This window comes from Panthera leo, chromosome B2 (genome assembly GCF_018350215.1).
Source record: "Panthera leo isolate Ple1 chromosome B2, P.leo_Ple1_pat1.1, whole genome shotgun sequence".
Classification (NCBI taxonomy): domain Eukaryota; kingdom Metazoa; phylum Chordata; class Mammalia; order Carnivora; family Felidae; genus Panthera; species Panthera leo.
Genome location: NC_056683.1, coordinates 57,799,331 through 57,820,125, shown reverse-complemented (window position 1 = coordinate 57,820,125; position 20,795 = coordinate 57,799,331). Strand labels below are relative to the sequence as shown.

Sequence of the window (20,795 nt, the reverse complement as noted above, 5' to 3'; positions counted from 1 at the left end):
GTTTAATGTTGGATACTGATCTTTTGTCAGTTATATGTTTTGAAAATGTCTCCTTGATGTTTATGGCTTGTCTTTTATTCAGTGTTTTCAGATTAACAGAAATGCTTAATTTAATACCCTCAAACATATCCATCCTTTCTTCCACTTATGATTTATTGTTTTAATGTCCTTTTAAAGGAATACTTCCTTTTTCTAAAATCACAGAAGTATTCTGTATGTTCTGCCAAAAGCATTAAAAAGTTTTCTCATTTACTTCTTAAGCCACATAGAATTGATATATTTACATGTGTGTTTAATTATGAATAATTTCATTCTTGTCAATAAGGACAAAAAAATAGTCTCAGTTTCATTTTGAAATACTTGTTCTTTTCTCTCTTGCTTGCAAGGACATCTATTTTGTTCCTTGCTCTTTTTAGACAAAAAAAAAAGTCAGTATTCCTGATTTCTCTGGTTTTTAAATTAATTTAAGGTAAATCCTCTCCTTTATGTTAACTTTCCTTAGGAAACATCTGACAATTCTTAACTCTTTGTACTTCCGTTACTATTCTGTATCTTCCTCATGTCTTAAAACTCATTCAAAATCCTTCAACTGTTTGGTTTTGGGTGAATATATCCCCATAGCATATTTTCCCCTAACATCTGTCTTTTCCCCCAACATTTCTGTTGCTTTACTAAAACATAAGGAAATTACTCTTGCTGCAGAGTTAAGAAGTTTGGAAAACAGCCTTTTCATGTGCTTACTTGTCACTGTAAATGGCAGAGATGAGTCAACTGCATTACTTTTATACTTATTTTGATTTCATATATATTTATAAGTTTTACAGCATCTTATTTATGTTCTGCATTTTTCTCCTTTTGTCTTTTCTTTCTTGCCTAGTTTCTGATTGCAGGTGCTGTCTTTTTATTGAGTCTTTCCTCAAAAATTGTGAGTTATCTGCTGTTCTTATGTTTTTAATGTTTATCTGTAAAGTTCCATCATGCATATGTATAATACGTAAATTTTATTAGTATTTATTCTATATTCTTACCAAATACAAGGATCTTTGAGCACTGTTTTTCATCTCTGCCTTTCTCTTTATCTAATATTGTTTTCCATTTTTAACTCCATGTTATTTATGCCACAAATCAATTATTATGTGTTTAGACTTATGTATAAATCTTATATTCCATTGTTCAGATTGCTTTATTTTGCAGAATTTTCAAACATTAATTCTTCAGTATTGCTTTTCTATATATTATTATTTTCTCTCCTTTTGAACTCTAGCTGGGTCTGTATTAAATTTTTTTCTCTATCCAGCATGTTTCTAAACCTTGTTTTCATACTTTTTGTCTGTTCCCTTTCTGTTCTCTCTTGCAGAGAGATCTGAATATTCATTCAGATCTACCTTTCAGTAGATTAATGATCTTTTAAATTGTGTCTTCCACTGAGTTTTTATTTCAGACATTTTATTTTTCATTTGTACAAGTTTTATTTGATTCTTTTCAAATCTTCTTTGTCATGTATAAGTTTTCATTCTTTACATTTTCAATTCTATCCCTTATTTTTTAAACATATTGAGTAAAACTATTTTGTATTCTACATCAGATTATTTCACTGACTGAAGTCTATGTGTTTCCCATATTCTTGCTGATAGTTTTTGTTCATGGTGCTTTGTAAATTTTTTTGGAATTTTTTATAATTTAAAGCACCTTGCCTTGGCATTTATTTGTAGGAATTCTTAGTGCTCTGGTTTTAAAATATGTTATTCTAATTAGGTTTTGTGATTTTTTTTTTTTCTTCCCAGTACTTAGGTACTACAAACTATGCATCACTTCAAAATAAATTCTAGATTTGAGTTTTCCTCCTGAGCAAATATGAATACACACACACACCCCACCCACCCACCCACACACACAAACATTAAATTATCTAGTTTAATTTAATGTTTGTGTGTGTGGGTGGGTGGGTGGGGTGTGTGTGTACATACACACATACATACACATCTATAGCAAATTCATTCTGCCAACACAGGAGGGCTGGATTTTGGTTATAAATTCTCAGGATATATTTTTTCCTTTTTTTCCCAGTCATTTCTTTGCCAACTTCTTCTATCGGGCAGTTTCATTTATATCTCCCTTTTGGAGTTCAGTTTATGCAGGGATTTCTTATTTCATTCCTAATCTTGAATGGGACCTAAACTTGTCTTGTTATCTTGTGCGCCATCAAAACTGAAGTTTAATATTTCCAGAGTTCCAGAGGTCAGCTTTCAGGAATATAACTGTCTTCATTACACTTCCATTTGTATAGTTTTCAGTTTCCATATCAAGGTTGGCCTGTGAAGATTCTTTTTCAACTCAACAATGCATTTAAAGTGGTTATTAAAATATTTAGCTAATATGTTTATTTTGTTAGACACATGTAGCCGTACATTCTCCCAGGATGGAAGGAAATGAAATCTGGTTATTCAATTATGATACGTTCTTGTTAGAATTAGCAAATATCCATCAACTCTGGGAAATATCTGGTCTCACTATGCTACATCTATAGTGAGACTACTTTTATAATAAACCAAAATAGTTTTGATTAGGTTTTTATATTATAAACCAAACTATATATATAATTGCATAATTCCCACCTTTTTATAATGTCTAAAAATTTAAAACTCAAATTATCAGGTGCATCTAAGGTCTCACATTGGGTTTACAGTATTAGATGAAGACTTGGATTAAAATAATATTATTCCAAGGCAGTAGAGTCTTGCATGTAAGGATCAACCTGTGGGCAGCAATAGCTTACTTAAGTAACACATTTGTAGATGTAGATGGGAAGTAATAAAATGTGCTATAATATAGAATACTTCTCTGTAAGGAGAGATGTTTCTATAGGCCTAGGAGCTCTTGATAAACTTATAATTTCAGCAAAGATCAGAAATGTAATATAATCCTGATAGGGTAAGGCAGAGTTCCCATATATTTTGGATGTTCCTTTAAAACTAAAGCTGATTAGTAACTAAGAAGTAATTCTGTAGGAACATAAAGAATTCTGTAGCCTTTCTAAATGTATGATGTAGATTAACAAAAACTAGCATTCCAGTTAAAGATGATGAATTAATGTTATAAACTTGCCTGCACTTCCTCCTGAAATACCACAAATAACGAGCAAAATATTTTTTAAGGTAGAAATCCACTAGGACAAAGATAATGGTAGAGGAGAAAACAGACATAAAAATTTGGAAGCTGTAAAACTATTGGACAAGTAGTAACAGTCTAAACAGACCTGAGAATTTGGAAACTAAAATTGGCAATGGGAAAAGTAGAGAAGCATGGTGATTTATTGCACAGAATCTACAAAAGCCTCAGGAAATGGCAACACTAGATAATAGGAAGTATGAGTAAAAGTGGAGTAAAAATCCCACTACTAGTTAAATGTTTTAGAGTTGATACATTTTTCACCAAACCATCTATGTGCTGACATATCCAGCAGTCCTTGAATGAAATCAGACTAATTTTTAACCTTAATATGTCAGGTTATCCTGCATAGCCAGCCGAGCTCACTGAGATGTACAAGGACATCCAGATGACAAGAAGCTTCAAATCTTTACAAGATATTTTCCCAAGAAAATTCATATCTTTTATTTCTCACTTTTTATTGCAGTTCTGTAAACTTTATATCATTCAAATTAACACATCTTTATCTTTAACAACTTTGGAATTAAAAGAATGCATTTTGAATTATAGTATAAAATGTGTCCTCAAAATTGTGAAGTAGAAGGTTTTTTTAATACTAGAAAAAATAAGAATATCAAATGATTATTACAGTTTGGAGACATTCTAATAATGGATAGATTTTAAAGGCTTATTAGAAGCCAATGGTCACTTTTAAAATGTTTGATTATTCATCCATTCATTTAGAGGCATAATTTAAGTAAAGGTAAAGACTAATAAGCTCTTATATTCAGTAGTATGAATTTCAAGTAATTTCTCCAAAATCAAAATAGACTCAGCTTTCAAAATATGTGTCCCAAGAAAACTAAAGATGCTAAAGATGTCATATTTTGCCCCAAATTTGCACAACTATGAAGTAATTAATTCCCATTCCAGTCCTCAGACCAGATCTTTCAGTAATATAATGTGTTTCTGCTAGACCACTGGAATTTCTATGATATGTAATAGCTTCACAATGGGTCTAAGGAAAACAAACTCTATTTCATGTGCTTATCCCTCCACTTTCCATTAATGCTACCCCTAGGATGGTTACCAGCAACACAGGAAAAATGCTAATCTTTATTAGCATTCAGGGATTGCAAATTACACCAATAAGATATTTTTTATAATTACCTAATGGCAAAAACTTTACAGCCTGAAAATACCAGGTGTTCCCAAAGTTATGAAATAACCAGTGCTGTTATACAATTCCCCCCTCCTTGACAATGTACACACACGCGCACACACAGAGCAGTCTTTAATTTGCACTGATGGGAGTGGTTCCTGCAGATAACATTCTCCCTCAGGTGTGACAGGTTAGAGGGTTTATTTTGAAAATAGCTACTTTTAGGATGCTAAGAAGGCCTCTGGGCCACTGACACTTCAGTATGACTTTTTTTGAGAGAGAGAGAGGGAGAGAGAGAATCCCAAGAAAGCTCCATACTCAGCACCAAGCCCAATGTGGGCCTTGATCTCATGACTATGAGATCATGACCTGGGCCAATATCAAGGTTGGATGCTTAACTGACTGAGCCACCCAGGCACCCCATAGTATGACTTTTACTGATGTGAAAGTTCATCATTAAAATAAGTCAAGGTATAAACTATACACATATGAAATGTTTCCTCATTTATTTGTACTGTGTGGCATTTTTAAGCCACTGCTAGTCCTTTTGGAATTAGGTATGGAGAACAGTAAGAAGTATCTTTTTCATTGTGAGAGTACAAACTAAAAAGGTGGAGGTGAAGAATCAGAAAAATCAGGATAAGGAAAAAATAGTGGTGGGAGTTTCCTACAAGTAGCTACTTTCAAAATAAATCCTCTAACCTGTCACACTTGAGGAAGAATGTTTAAATGCAGGAACCATTCTCATCAGGGCAAATTAAAGACTGCTCTGTATGTGTACACTGCAAGGAGGGGGAAATTTTTCCCTACTCTTCTTGGTTCTTTTGTCTGGCCTAATATTTAAATTAACACAAGAGAAAAAAACAAATTTAATTTCATACATACGTCTTCTAGATATGGGATCCCCAAAGTGAACAAAGCCTTTATATATGTACCTTTTATATACCTTTTAGACACAGAAACAATATTTGAAGAACTGACAAGACGAAGAAACTTAGGCTTGGGTACTAATTAGTGAGTAAACTGAATGAAATTTATTTACATAGGCTCCTTGACCCTGAATTTTCTATCTTTGATATTAAAGATATCTTTCTATCTCCTTGTGCAGGGATGTTACCTTTAACATGGGAGATTTATTTCCTACTTTCAATGGGATAGAAGGAAAGTCAGAATGTCCTTCTTGCAACAGCTGTTTCTCAAATAACTTTAATTCAAAATTATCAATATACCACTTTGGCATAGTTTTGATAAGCCTGCCCTGACCTCCGTGTGTGTGTGTGTGTGTGTGTGTGTGTGTGTGTGTGTGTGTGTGTGTTGTGCGTGTGTATATATATGTATATGTGTGTGTATATATATATTCATTCATATATGTGCATATATATGTGTAAAATCATATCTCTATATTTTTTTACTTGCATAGTCTCCCTTTATGTATCTATGTCTTACAATTTTGAGGACCATGTGTCTTTATTTTTTGTACTCTACCCTGTGACCAACGGCTGGTTAATAGCAGAAATCAGTCTTGTAACTCTAACAGTGTTGAAAAATCAGGTGAAGAGTTGAAAATTAAATTTAATTAAAAACTGCTTGCTAGGAACAAGGTGAGATATGGATAATCACTATTAACACCTCTATTTATCTTCTTATCAGTTAAATCTGAGCATTGAAAAGAATTAAAGCTGATAATTGCCAAGACAGCTTGAGGAGGACAATTAGACTATAGGCATTATTGAAGTAGTAAGATAGATTATTAAATAAAGTACAAAAAAAATTATATGAGTAAATATAAAGTATGATTTTGTTTAATTAGATATGAGTGAAGAATTAACTTAATTTCTTAAGCATAGGGCAAATATTTTACTTTTGAAATGTTGCCCCAAATAAGCAGCAGTATATCTAGAAAATTAGAAAGGGGTTTTTCAAGTTTTATTAATTATAAGTTATTGAGATAGATCCTTTGGTTATGTTGCATAAGGGATAGTACTGGTAATAACATTTGTATTTTATTTTACTGGAAATTACAAAATAAACAAAATATATACACCAGCAATTAGTTTTTAGAACGTGTTAAATTGATACTTTATTCTCAGTTGTATTATGGGCAACCATTATAGTCTAAATCTGATGGCTTCTGATGAATATACAGTGTGTGACTAGACTACTTCATTTTTATATATACTTTGTCTATTATGATGATATGTATTGGCAGATAAAGTTACTCATTCAACATAAATATATGATTATTACTAATCATATATATAGAAAATGTAATTTGTCAGAATCCTAGGAAAAAATAAATACAAGGACATCTCAGTAATGACCCCAGTGGGTCCACCCTAAATTTGCATATGAGAGCTTTCTGGAGACTGCTTGAGCCCTGGAGCAACAGAAAAACCTTGAGTCACTCCTTTTGTTTCCTCTGTAAACTGGTTGGTCCAAAGGATGGCAACAGAGGTTTCCCAGTCTGTCACGTTCTCATCTCTCTGTGGAAAGATATTTTCATATCAAATTATGTTTTCAGTTGTGGGTAGATTTCCTATAAAAAAGGAATACCTGTAAAACCCCATATAGCCTCTGATATTCCTTACGCGTTAAACAGAAAGAGAAGGAAAAGTTACACAAGTCACCTCAAAGGTTAAATATAACTCAATTTCAGAGTAGTTTTATTAATTAAATATTTATTATAAACTAACTAAGAGTTCAGTAATGATTTCTAAGAGATTTTTAAAAAGCAGTACTCAAAAACTAGATCATAACACTTTGGAGCTCAGTGGGGCACTGTACATTTAGTGATGCTAATCATTGTACTACACTACATTACACTATTCTCTCACATTACAGAGAATGTAAGAATGCAATATAAGGATTCATACTGGACCTCTTACAAATGAGTACTTTTTTAAAATAATTCAAAGAATATATGTTTAAAATAATTCATAAGCAGCTTTGTTCGCAGAGAATAAAATTAGTGTCAAAGAACATGTGCTTTGATGACAGAAGCCAATTTCTTTTTTTTTAATTTACTATTATTTTTTTTTAATATTTATTTCTGAGGCAGAGAGAGACAGAGCATGAGTGGGGGAGGGGCAGAGAGAGAGAGGGAGACACATTATCCGAAGCAGGCCCCAAGCTGTCAGCACAGAGCCCGACCCGGGGCTGGAACTCACAAACCGTGAGATCATGGAGCCAAAGTCAGTCGCTCAACCGACTAAGCCGCCCGGGCTCCCCAACCAATTTCTGAGATCTACAACTTTGATCAAATTACCTTCCCTTAGCCTCAGTTTTTTAGGTAAAAATATAGGGCTCATAAGAACTTTGGCCTTTCATGTTTCCCAGATTGAGGTGAGAATAAAATTAGATGATGCGTGTAAAGGTTCTATGTGGGGGCACATGCCTAGCTAGCTCAGTTGGAAGAGCATGCAACTCTTGATCTCGGGGTTGTGAGTTTGAGCCCCATGCTGTGTGTAGAGATTATTCAAAACAATAAATAAACTTTTAAAAAGGTGCTATGTGAAGAATAGAGAATAATATGCATTATCCTTATTGGTTAAAATTACATCTTTAGTTTTATTCCGATGTTTTACTCTTGTAAAATGTGAACTGCTCCTGTTATTATGTGAATAACAGGGCACTTCTGGATCTCACAGCAGCCCTGTTACATACACCTTGGAATCCTTAGGGTTCTACCCAGATCTGCTTAATGTGGCAATACCAAGTACTTCAGACCTTTCTAAATATATGTCTGAGAATAATGTAGAGCACATACATGTAACAGCTATTTTAAAAATAAGTTTTAGTTGCAAAGCTTTTGTGTTTCATTGTAAGAGATTTCTTTCCCAAATACAGTAGTCTCCCATTATTTGCAGTCTGGCTATCTGCAGTTTTAGTTACCCGTGGCCAACTGTGGTCTGGAAGCAGATGATCCTCCTACTAACATATGTCAGAAAGCCAGTAATAGCCTACCCCTGTATCACAGTGCCTCTGTCATTCACCTCACTTTATCCCATCATGTAGGCATTTTATCATCTCACATCATCATGGGAAGGGTGAGTAGAGTACAGTAAGATATTTTGAGAGATAGAGACCTCATTCATACAACTTTTATTATAGTATTTTGTTATGATTGTTTTATTTTATTAGTATTATTACTGATCTCTTACTGTGCCTAATTGATAAACTTTATCATTTGTATGTATATATAGGGGAAAAATACTGCATATGGGGTTCATTACTGTCTTGGGTTTCAGGCATCCACTGGGTGTCTTGGAACATATCCCTCATAGATGAGGGAGGACTACTATACAGACTGGAGCAAATTCTTTATCTAGCAATTCCACATATATTATAGTGGAACAGCTTTGTTATTCCCATTGTATTGATGAAGAAGCCAAGAGCCTCAAGATGGTTAAAATATTAATCTAAGATCCTATGATTTTAAGTGATAAAGTGCATAATTGAACTCAAAAGTTCAGATCTGTTGTAATAACAATTTCAGAATAGGTGCTACCCGAATATAATGGGTAAAGATGGGGAAGTAGAAAGGTGAAATTCCTTCTCTAGGGTAACACAAAGTGACCAAATTAAAAAGAAAATCTCCTTGCAGACCACTATTTTGTTTACTATAACATTCTGATTCCTAATCAGTACATTAAATGAGATCTTTTAGAATGTTTTGCAATTCATAATTTTATAGTTTGATTCAGATTTTGGGTGGTAAGTAAACAAAACACTTCCAAAGATTAGAAATTGAAATTCATGTTGCCCAATTTATTTAATGGAGCTAAGTAAAACTTTAGTATGAAAATCAGAAAGGGTACCATGAAAAATGAAAATTCAAAATCCATCTCAATCATCATCCTAGATGCAAATGTCCTAAACATGAATTCTTTCCAAGGAAATTCATATATGTACATATATCATAAGCAAATTGGATTTATTTCAAAGATAAAATAAATATTAATATTTATTAATTAATATTAGACTATCAAAGTTACTCACAATATAAGCATATTAGTAAGTGAAAAGCTGATAAAATTTAATTTTAGGTCCTGCTAAAAATTTCAGAAAACTACAAATAGAAGGAAAATTCCTTAATGGGTTAAAAGATATCACTTACAATAGAAGAGCAAAGTATTATACTCAAAGGTGAAACCTTAAAAATCTCTGCAAAATAGGAAAAAGAATATCATTATGTCAGTTGAGTTTTTTTTTCTGATACTCCTAGGTACTGTAATAAGCTAATAAGATAGTTTAAGAATTATGAACAAAAGAATGAAAATTTCATTACAAATGATACAGTATTACTAAAAATAGGGGAGTTCAACAAGGTTTCTCAACATACAAGTCAATTGCATTTTAGTATACCAACGTAAGTCGTTAAATATATGATGTTACAAACAACTATTTAAAATAGCAACACATTGCTAACGTTTCTAGAAGTTAACCTAAGAAAACACACATCTGACCTTTATGAAGAAAAGTTACAAAATTATATAAAAATATTTTAGAATCCCCTGTAAAGTGAAGACATACCATGCCCATGTGTAGGAAGAAAAAATATCACAAATACATCAATTAGTTATACGTTTTTCTTATGAAATCATAGAATTTAAATGAGTTATTAATAGGAGTTTTTATGTAATTTAGTAAGATTTTTCACATGTAATTGGTTCCAATATTTATACCAAAAGGCACAAGGTAAACAGTATGTAGCACAATCCTGAGGAAGGAGGATATGCAAGACTTGCCCTATTCAAAATCAAGATGTCATAAAACTAGACTGATTAAGTCAGTATTTGTCCAATGGAATAGGATAATGATCCTGGAAACAGAACCCATGTACACGGAGGATGATGTATGATGGAACTGGTAATGCAGGTGAGTATAGGAAGGATGACTGCTCTGTAAGTTGTCCTAGCATAATTGGTAGTCCACATTAAAAGGCAAAAGGAGGAAAAAAAGTTTGGAAAGATTCCAAGTAAGTACTGAGCAATTCTGTCATAAGCAAAAAAAAAAAAAAAAAAAAAAAAAATGTTTTTAAGCAGGAGATGGCATGATTTGATTTGTGTTTTAAGAGTTACTTCCTGGGGCGCCTGGGTGGCTCAGTCGGTTAAGCAGCCGACTTCGGCTCAGGTCATGATCTCGCGGTCCGTGAGTTCGAGCCCCGCGTCAGGCTCTGTGCTGACAGCTCAGAGCCTGGAGCCTGTTTCAGATTCTGTGTCTCCCTCTCTTTGACCCTCCCCCGTTCATACTTTGTCTCTCTCTGTCTCAAAAAATAAATAAACGTTAAAAAAAAATTAAAAAAAAAAAAGTTACTTCATGTCCTTAGGAGTGGCTATTAAAAGAATTTTCTCTGCTGATAATCTATTTCTAATTGCTGGTAAAAGGAAAATATAGTGATTATGGTGTTGTGCTTCCTTTCCAAAGGATTGTTAATTGCTTTCAGAAAAAAATATTATTCAACTATTTGACTAGTTCTCTCTTAGCTTCCTTTGCAGTCATCTATTTTCTTGAAATCTGTTTCTCGGCTCGTATTTATCATACATTTCCTTTGATAATGACACAGTGAGAGGTGTCTGCCAGTCTTAAACTGAATACTATGGATTTTTTTTCAGTATTATTTTATAAACTTTTTTTTCTTGCATTTTACGATGAATACTTGCTATATAAATTATGTCATTGACTAACAGTCCATGGACTAATCAGCCTGAAAAATCTGTGAAAGAAACAAATATTTCTTAATTTATTTTGAAATATGCTTAGTTCCTACAAAAGCATTTTCTAATGGCATGAATCTTTAAATTGCCAGGAAGAAAAACTATAACATTTTAAGAAGCATGAGTATTTAACAAAACCTGGCACATAGTAAAGAGTGTAAATGTTAATTTTCTTCTTTCCTCTTGCTTTATTAGTAGATATTAAGCTAATTGAGATGAATTTAAATGGATTGTATAAAGTTGGATTTTAAGGTGAATTAAACACAATTTGTAGAACATGGAAGTATAAAGTATTAAAAATATTAAGTATTTTGTAGTGATAAAATCCAAGCTATTTCTACAAATAATAAAAATGAAGAGAAGTAAGTCACAGAGTTTCTGTAGCTACACATGGTGTCTGATTTGATTACTGGTAGAAGAATCAAGACTCAGTATTTCATTTCCTCTTAATTTTTTTTGTTTATTCATTTTTTGAGAGAGACACAGAGCGTGAGTGGGGGAGGGGTAGAGAGAGAAGGAGATACAGAATCCAAAGCAGGCTCCAGGCTCTGAGCTATCTGGACAGAGCCCCATGTAGGGCTCAAAGTCACTAACCACGGGGTAATGACCTGAGCCAAAGTGGGATGCTTAACCGACTGAGCCACCCAGGCACCCCAAGACTCAGTGTTTCTTAATAAACAGTCTAGTGTATCTTCCTATATGAATTATATTTAAGTGTTATACATATAGTCTTTTCTCACATTAATAGTTAATTTAATAGAAAACTTTGCATATATACACATATCACAAATATCCACTATTATTTTCTTCCATTATTACTTCAAAGATATATGAAATAAATAAAATGCCTTTTTGCATTTTAATTGTGAATTATTTAACATTTAGTTAGCAATACATACTCCAGAAAGCAATATATTATCACTTTTTCTTTGAATGATTATTCATGGTTTATACTGATATTAATAATAATTTATTGGAAGTAGAATTAAATAGTACATGTCTTTATACTATTCAATCATAGAGTCATTATCAAACCATCTTGTAGATAAGCTTGGTATTCAGTTTTCTACTTAAGATTCCAACTTTGACATTTAATTTTGTATATAGAACTCTAATTATGAAAATGAGTCTGTTATTTAAAATCTGTTTTGTATTTTGTGATCTACTAACCAAGAAATCAAAAAATGTCTCAAATTGAGAATCCTATACTTTTTAAAATTGTTTTTCATTAAAAGGAAAACATGCTGTTGGAGTATTTGTTTACAACTTATCAAAGAATTGATTATTATACACATGAGTTTTGTTTGTTCTAAGTTAAATAATTATGTATGCCTCACAGTCTGTATTATTATATTCTTCTAAAATATGTTAGTTCTGTTCTAATATATTTAAAATTCTTTGTGCAGTAGAGGAGGGCAGGGTTATTGGCTTATGATTTTTCACTAAAACTACTTTAAAATTTCCTTTATCTTCATTCAGTGGGAATGGCTATGGGTCACTATGCAAATTTTTAGATGTGAAACAAGTTTTGGCAACTGTCTACCTAGCAACATTAAATATATGTATATATATTTAATATGTATATACATATATATGTATGTATATATATGTATGTATATATATGCATATGTATATATATGTGTATATATGTGTATGTGTATATATATGTATGTGTATATATATATGTATATACATATACATATATATATATATAGTGTGTGTGTGTGTGTGTGTGTGTGTGGCTAGACTCATCCTTACACCGAACATGTGCTGTTAGAAATGAAGTCAGGAGGGGCACCTGGGTGGCTCAGTCGGTTAAGCGGCCGACTTCAGCTCAGGTCACGATCTCGCGGTCCATGAGTTCGAGCCCTGTGTCGGGCTCTGTGCTGACAGCTCAGAGCCTGGAGCCTGCTTCCGATTCTTTGTCTCCCTCTCTCTCTGCCCCTCCCCCGTTCATGCTCTGTCTCTCTCTGTCTCAAAAATAAATAAAACGTTAAAAAAAAAAAAAAAAAAAAAAAGAAATGAAGTCAGGAACTACCTTATCCAAGGAAGAAGCAAAGGAAGTTGGAGATGAAAGGGTTCTAGCTTGGACATGTAATAGAGCACTTTGTGTCTTTGAATCTGGCAATCAACTACTATTAGCCAGGAAATAAGGCATGAATCTCAGGAAACACTTGTATTCTTTCCAGCAGAATACCAATGTTGTTCACTGTTAACACCCCCGCCTCCTGCAGGTCTCAGTAGAAACTCACCCTATTCTTCCAGTGGAAAGCTTCATCTGTGACCAGTTCTAGCCAGTTAACTGCTAGGAAAGGTTTATTCTACACTTGGAAAATTCTTCCTCTCTTGAAAATCAAGAAACTGAGTGCTTCATCTCTTGAAAATATAAGAAACTGAGTGATTGGACACAAATGTGGAAGTATGTCATTTAAACCACCACTGGCCACCATGTTAGAATCAGAAGAGAAACAAATCTCAGATTAAAGCTTACCATGTGAATAGTAGAATGGAGAGGCAAAGGAAATGTAGGTCTCCTATGAGGAACCAGCTGAGCTTTTTAGAGTCCATGTGAAAGTCATCCAACTGAAAGCCTACCCTATTCTTGAACTTCCTTTTACTTAAGCCATTGAATTTCTTTATTGCTGAAGTTACTCTGAATTGGGTTTTCTGGTTATATATACCAAAAGCATACAAACTCATTCAAAGTTGTAATTATAATATGAGGACATAGAATTCAGATAAAGATTCTTCCTATTTGGAAAAATGAAAACTGAAAGCAGGAACTTATGATTTAATTCTAGATAATGTAAAATGTATGACATTACTATTTTATTCTAGCTCATCATTACTGGTAATAGTCTCTACACTTATCTTTCTTAATAAAGCTCTTCTGTGCTATCACCACTTTTTTATTGGATTAATATTTTTGCTAATGTAAAAAAAAAATCCATATCCATGCCTGTTAATAAAAACACTAGAAATATGGTCACATACTCTATATAAAATATTTCCTGATTTTTAAAATAACAAAATTTTCCAACCACATTTAAACAAAAACAGTTATAATTTCTATAAGAGATAGTAAGGTTTCACATGATTAAGAAATCAGGGATAGACTAAAAACTTGGGATAAAATGATGAAACAAATGTATGTGGTTCTTGACCTCATGTGGCTTACAAATAGATGTGTGTGTGGCTTTTTGTATAAAGCACTTGTCACATGATGACAAAGCCACTTAAGTGTTAAAAATCACTCCATAAAAAAACAAAAAATAATAAATTGAAAGAATTTTTGAATTTGCTATTCTCAGTTGAACTATGTCTTTCCAAAGTGCTCAAAAATAAATAGTAGTTTCTTCATTTCACCAATTTTGGGTCTGTTCATGTTGTAATATTAGTTTTTGTCTGAAAATAGTTTATGCTCTTTCACATTTTTTACTTTAAATCAAATGGATGTTTCTCTCCATTCCTAATTCATTCAAGTAAATGGCTGAAACCTTTTTCAAATTATTTAATATGTGAAATTTTATCATACTATGCATTCAACATAATCATTAAAATCTACAGGGAATAAATATCTATTTCACATAACAACTAAAGCAATCAGGATGTAAAAATTGGACGAACATTGTTAATATTTTCAGTCTTTGAGCCACTTTCACTAACGAATTTATTTAAAAAAAACTCATATGCTTTTATGTCTAAAAAGTACACATGTTTTCTGGAAGATATTCTTTGAGGTTTAGCTAATTATTTCCTCAGAGTGTTTTACAAGTTTGAAGATTTAACACAATGAATATTTCTAAAGCTCTATTGAAAATTTAAAAAAAATACTCCGCATAGAATATAAACTATAAAAGATTTAAAGTACAGATTTTAAAAAATATTATCCTATGGTGGACAGCAAAATAAAACAGTTTCATGAATAATTTTTTGTATTAATTATAAAAGAATAACCAATTTAGAAGGTTTTTTTAACTTTATTTTTTATTTTTTAAAATTTACATCCAAATTAGTTAGCATATAGTGAAGCAATGATTTCAGGAGTAGATCCCTTAATGCCCCTTACCCATTTAGCCCATCCCCCCTCCTACAACCCCTCCAGGAACCCTCTGTTTTCCATATTTATGTGTCTCTTCTGTTTTGTCCCCCTCCCTGTTTTTATATTATTTTTATTTCCCTTACTTTATGTTCATCTGTTTTGTCTCTTAAAGTCCTCATATGAGTGAAGTCATATGATTTTTGTCTTTCTCTGACTAATTTCACTTACCATAATACCCTCCAGTTCATCCACGTAGTTGCAAATGGCAAGATTTCATTCTTTTTGATTGCCGAGTAATACACCATTGTATACATATACCACATCTTCTTTATCCATTTATCCATCGATGGACATTTGGGCTCTTTCCATACTTTGGCTATTGTTGATAGTGCTGGTATAAACGTGGGGGTGCATGTGTCCCTTCGAAACAGCACACCTGTATCCCGTGGATAAATGCCTAGTAGTGCAATTGCTGGGTTATGGGGTAGTTCTATTTTTAGTTTTTTGAGGAGCCTCCATACTGTTTTCCAGAGCGGCTGCACCAGTTTGCATTCCCACCAGCAGTGCAAAAGAGATCCTCTTTCTCCACATCCTCGCCAACATCTGTTGTTGCCGGAGTTATTAATGTTAGCCATTCTGACAGGTGTGAGGTGGTATCTCATTGTGGTTTTGATTTGTATTTCCCTGATGATGAGTGATGTTGAACATTTTTTCATGTGTTGGTTGGCCATCTGGATGCCTTCTTTGGAGAAGTGTCTATCATGTCTTTCACCCATTTCTTCACTGGATTATTTGTTTTTTGGGTGTTGAGTTTGATAAGTTCTTTGTAGATTTTGGATACTAACCCTTTATCTGATATGTGATTTGCACATATCTTCTCCCATTCTGTCCGTTGCCTTTTAGTTTTGCTGATTGTTTCCTTTGCTGTGCAGAAGCTTTTTATTTTGATGAGATCCCAGTAGTTCATTTTTGCTTTTGTTTCACCTGCCTCTGGAGACGTGTTGAGTAAGAAGTTGCTGAGGCCAAGATCAAAGAGGGTTTGCCTGCTTTCTCCTCGAGGATTTTGATGGCTTCCTGTCTTACACTGAGGTCTTTCATCCATTTTGAGTTTATTTTTGTGTATGGTGTGAGAAACTGGTCCAGGTTTATTCTTCTGCATGTCGGTGTCCAGTTTTCCCAGCACCACTTGCTGAAGAGACTGTCTTTATTCCATTGGATATTCTTTCCCTTTGTCAAAGATTAGTTGGCCATACGTTTGTGGGTCCATTTCTGTGTTCTCTATTCTATTCCATTGATTTGAGTGTCTGTTCTTGTGCCAATACCATACAGTCTTGATGATTACAGCTTTGTAGTATAGTTTGAAGTCTGGGATTGTGATGCCTCCTGCTTTGGTCTTCTTTTTCAAGATTTCTTTGGCTATTCGGGGTGTTTTCTGGTTCCATACCAATTTTAGGATTATTTGTTCTAGTTCTGTGAAGAATGCTGGTGTTACTTTGATAAGGATTGCATTCAATATGTAGATTGCCTTGGGTAGTATCGACATTTTAACAATATTTGTTCTTCCTATCCAAGAGCATGGAATCTTTTTCCATTTCTTTGTGTCTTCTTCAATTTCTTTCATAAGCTTTCTATAGTTTTCAGTGTATAGATTTTTCACCTCTTTGGTTAGATTTATTCGTAGGTATTTTGTGGTTTTTGGTGGAACTGTAAATGGGATCGATTCCTTGATTTCTCTTTCTGTCGTTTCATTGTTGGTGTATAGGAATGCAACTGATTTCTGTGCATTGATTTTATATCCTGCAACTTTGCTGAATTCATCAATCAGTTCTAGCAGTTGTTTGGTGGAATCTTTTGGGTTTTCCATATAGAGTATCATATCATCTGCGAAGAGTGAAAGTTTGACCTCCGCCTGGCCGATTTGGATGCCTTTTATTTCTTTGTGTTGTCTGATTGCAGAGGCTAAGACTTCTAATCCTATGTTGAATAACAGTGGTGAGAGTGGACATCCCTGTCTTATTCCTGACCTTAAGGGGAAAGCTCTCAATTTTTCCCCATTGAGGATGATATTAGCATTGGGTCATTCATATATGGCTTTTATGATCTCGAGGTATGATCCTTCTATCCCTACATTCTTGAGGGTTTTTTATCAAGAAAGGATGTTGTATTTTGTCAAATGTTTTCTCTGCATCTATTGAGAGGATCATATGGTTCTTATCCTTTCTTTTATTGATGTGATGAAACACGTTAATTGTTTTGCGGATATTGAACCAGCCCTTCATCCCAGGTGTAAATCCCGCTTGGTCTGGTGAATAATTTCTGTAATGTATTGTTGGACCCGGTTGACTAATATCTTGTTGAGGATTTTTGCATCCATGTTCATCAGGGAAATTGGTCTATAGTTCTCCTTTTTAGTGGGGTCTCTGTCTTGTTTTGGAATCAAAGTAATGCTGGCTTCATAGAAAGAGTTTGGAAGTTTTCTTTCTTTTCTATTTTTTGGACACCTTCAAGAGAATAGGTGTTAACTCTTCCTTAAATGTGTGGTAGAATTCCCTGGAAAGCCATCTGGTCCTGGACTCTTGTTTTTTGGCAGATTTTTGATTACTAATTCGATTTCCTTACTGGTTATGGGTCTGTTCAAATTTTCTATTTCTTCCTGTTTCAGTTTTGGTAGCATATATGTTTCTAGGAATTTGTCCATTTCTTCCAGATTGCCCATTGGCATATAATTGCTCATAATATTCTCTAATTATTGTTTTTTTTTTTCTGTTGTGTTGGTTGTGATCTCTCTTCTTTCATTCTTCTTCTTGATCAAACTGGCTAGTGGTTTATCAATTTTGTTAATTCTTTCAAAGAACCAGCTTCTGGTTTCATTGATCTGTTCTGTTTTTTTGGTTTTGATAGCATTAATTTCTGTTCTGATCTTTATTATTTCCTGTCTTCTGCTGGTTTTGGGTTTTATTTGCTGTTCTTTTTCCAGCTCCTTAAGGCATAAGGTTAGGTTGTGTATCTGAGATCTTTCTTCCTTCTTTAGGAAGGCCTGGATTGCTATATACTTTCCTCTTATGACTGCCTTTGCTGCTTCCCAGAGGTTTTGGGTTGTGCTATCATTTTCATTGACTTCCATATACTTTTTAATTTCCTCTTTAACTTCTTGGTTAGCCCATTCATTCTTTGGTAGGATGTTCTTCAGTCTCCAAGTATTTGTTACCTTTCCAAATTTTTTCTTGTGGTTGATTTCGAGTTTCATAGCATTGTGGTCTGAAAATATGCACGGTATGATCTCAGTCTTTTTGAACTTACTTAGGGCTGATTTGTGTCCCAGTATATGGTCTATTCTGGAGAACGTTCCATGTGCACTGGAGAAGAATGTATATTCTGCTGCTTTAGGATGAAATGTCTGAATATAAGTCCATCTGGTCCAATGTGTCATTCAAAGCCATTGTTTTCTTGTTGATTTTTTGATTAGATGATCTGTCCATTGCTGTGAGAGGGGTGTTGAAGTCTACTATTATGGTATTACTGTCGATGAGTTTCTTTATGTTTGTGATTAATTGATTTATATATTTGTGTTCTCCCACATTTGGCACATAAATGCTTACAATTGTTAGGTCTTCTTGTTCTATAGACCCCTTGATTATGATATAATGCCCTTCTGCATCTCTTGATACAGTCTTTATTTTAAAGTCTAGATTGTCTGATATAAGTATGGCTACTCCGGCTTTCTTTTGTTGACCATTAACATGATAGATGGTTCTCCATTCCCTTATTTTCAATCTGTATGTCTCTTTAGGTCTAAACTGGTCTCTTATAAACAGCATATAGATGGATCTTATTTTCTTATCCATTCTGTTACCCTATGTCTTTTGATTGGAACATTGATGTTTAGAGTGAGTACTGAAAGATATGAATTTATTGCCATTATGATCCTTGTAGAGTTGGAGTTTCTGGTGGTGTTCTCTGGTCCTTTCTAATATTTTGTTGCTTTTGGTATTTATTTATATATTATTATATATAAATATATAATAATTATAAATATCTAAATAATTATATATCTAAATAATTATATATATATCTAAATATCTATCTATCTATATATAGATAGATATATAGATATATAGATATAGATATCTAAATAATTATATGTATCTAAATTATATATATAAATAATTATATATATACATATATATAGATATATATACATACATAGATATATATACATATATACATACATATATATGTACATATACATGTACATATATACATATATGTATATACATATGTATATGTACATATATGTACATATACATATGTATGTACTCTCCCCTCAGAGAGTTCCCCCTTAAAATTTCTTGCAGGGCTGGTTTAGTGGTAATAAACTCCTTTAATTTTTGTTTGTCTGGGAAACTTTTTATCTCTCCTTCTGTTTTGAATGACAGCCTTGCTGGATAAAGAATTCTTGGCTGCATATTTTTCTGATTCAGCACACTGAATATATCCTGCCACTCCTTCCTGGCCTGCCAAGTGTTTGTGCTAGGTCTGCTGCAAACCTGATCTGTCTTCCCTTGTAGGTTAGGGACTTTTTTTCCCTTGCTGCTTTCATGATTCTCTCCTTGCCTGAGTATTTTGTGAATTTGACTATGATATGCCTTGTTGATGGTCGGTTTTTGTTGACTCTAATGGGAGTCCTCTGTGCTTCCTGGATTTTGATGTCTGTGTCTTTCTCCAGGTTAGGAAAGTTTCCCACTATGATTTGCTCACATAACCCTTCTACCCCTATTTCTCTCTCTTCCTCCTCTGGGACCCCTATGATTCTGATGTTGTTCCTTTTTAATGAGTCACTGATTTCTCTAATTCTTAAATTGTGCTCTTTTGCCTTAATCTCTCTTTTTTGCTCTTCGTTATTCTCTATAAGTTTGTCCTCTATATCGCTGATTCTCTGTTCTGCTTTGTCCATCCTTGCCACCGCTGCCTCTCTCCATGATTGCAGCTCAGTTATAGCATTTTTAATTTCATTCTGGGTGTTTTTTTACATCTTTAATCTTTGCAGAAAGGGAGTCTAGTCTATATTTGACTCCAGCTAGTATTCATATTATCGTGATTCTAAATTCTGGTTCAGATATCTTGCTTGTATCTGTGTTGGTTAAATCCCTGGCTGTCATTTCTTTGTGCTCTTTCTTTTGGGGTGAATTCCTTTTGCGGCTTCTGGTTTCCCAAGTTCAGCTCTTCGTGTCGCGTACCTACTGAATTCTGTGGTTCAGGTTGTGCAGATTGTTGTGTTAGTCTTCCAATCAGTTTTCTAGGTGTGTAGGATGGTTTAATGTTGGTCTGGCTGTATTTCATGGATGTGACACACACACAAAACTTCCATGCTATTCTGCCATCTTGGCTCCTTCTCCCCAATTTAGAAGTTTCAAAGGGAGTTTGTATGTGTGTGTATCACAGAAGGAGGAGCAGAAGGAAAGAAGTGAAAGCAGATAACTCATATCCATTATTACAAGAATATCATCAATCAGTCAAGTTTTTATCAAACAAAAGTAACTTTTAATAATATAAAGTATCTTATCCAGAGAAAAAAGCTGTTTCATTAATCATATATTTATAAATTTAAGAAATGCGAATTGTCAAAGTATTTTGCTCAAAATGTCTGTTTCATTTAAAAGATTGAGGCTAATTGGGGCGCCTGGGTGCCTCAGTCGGTTAAGTGTCCAACTTCAACTCAGGTCATGAT

General features: G+C 33.5%; 1 protein-coding gene across 1 annotated transcript in view; it reads left to right on the top strand.

The window, feature by feature from the left end:
* Window positions 1-20,795, top strand: part of EYS (eyes shut homolog) — a 1,768,122-nt gene that overhangs the window by 1,135,867 nt on the left and 611,460 nt on the right.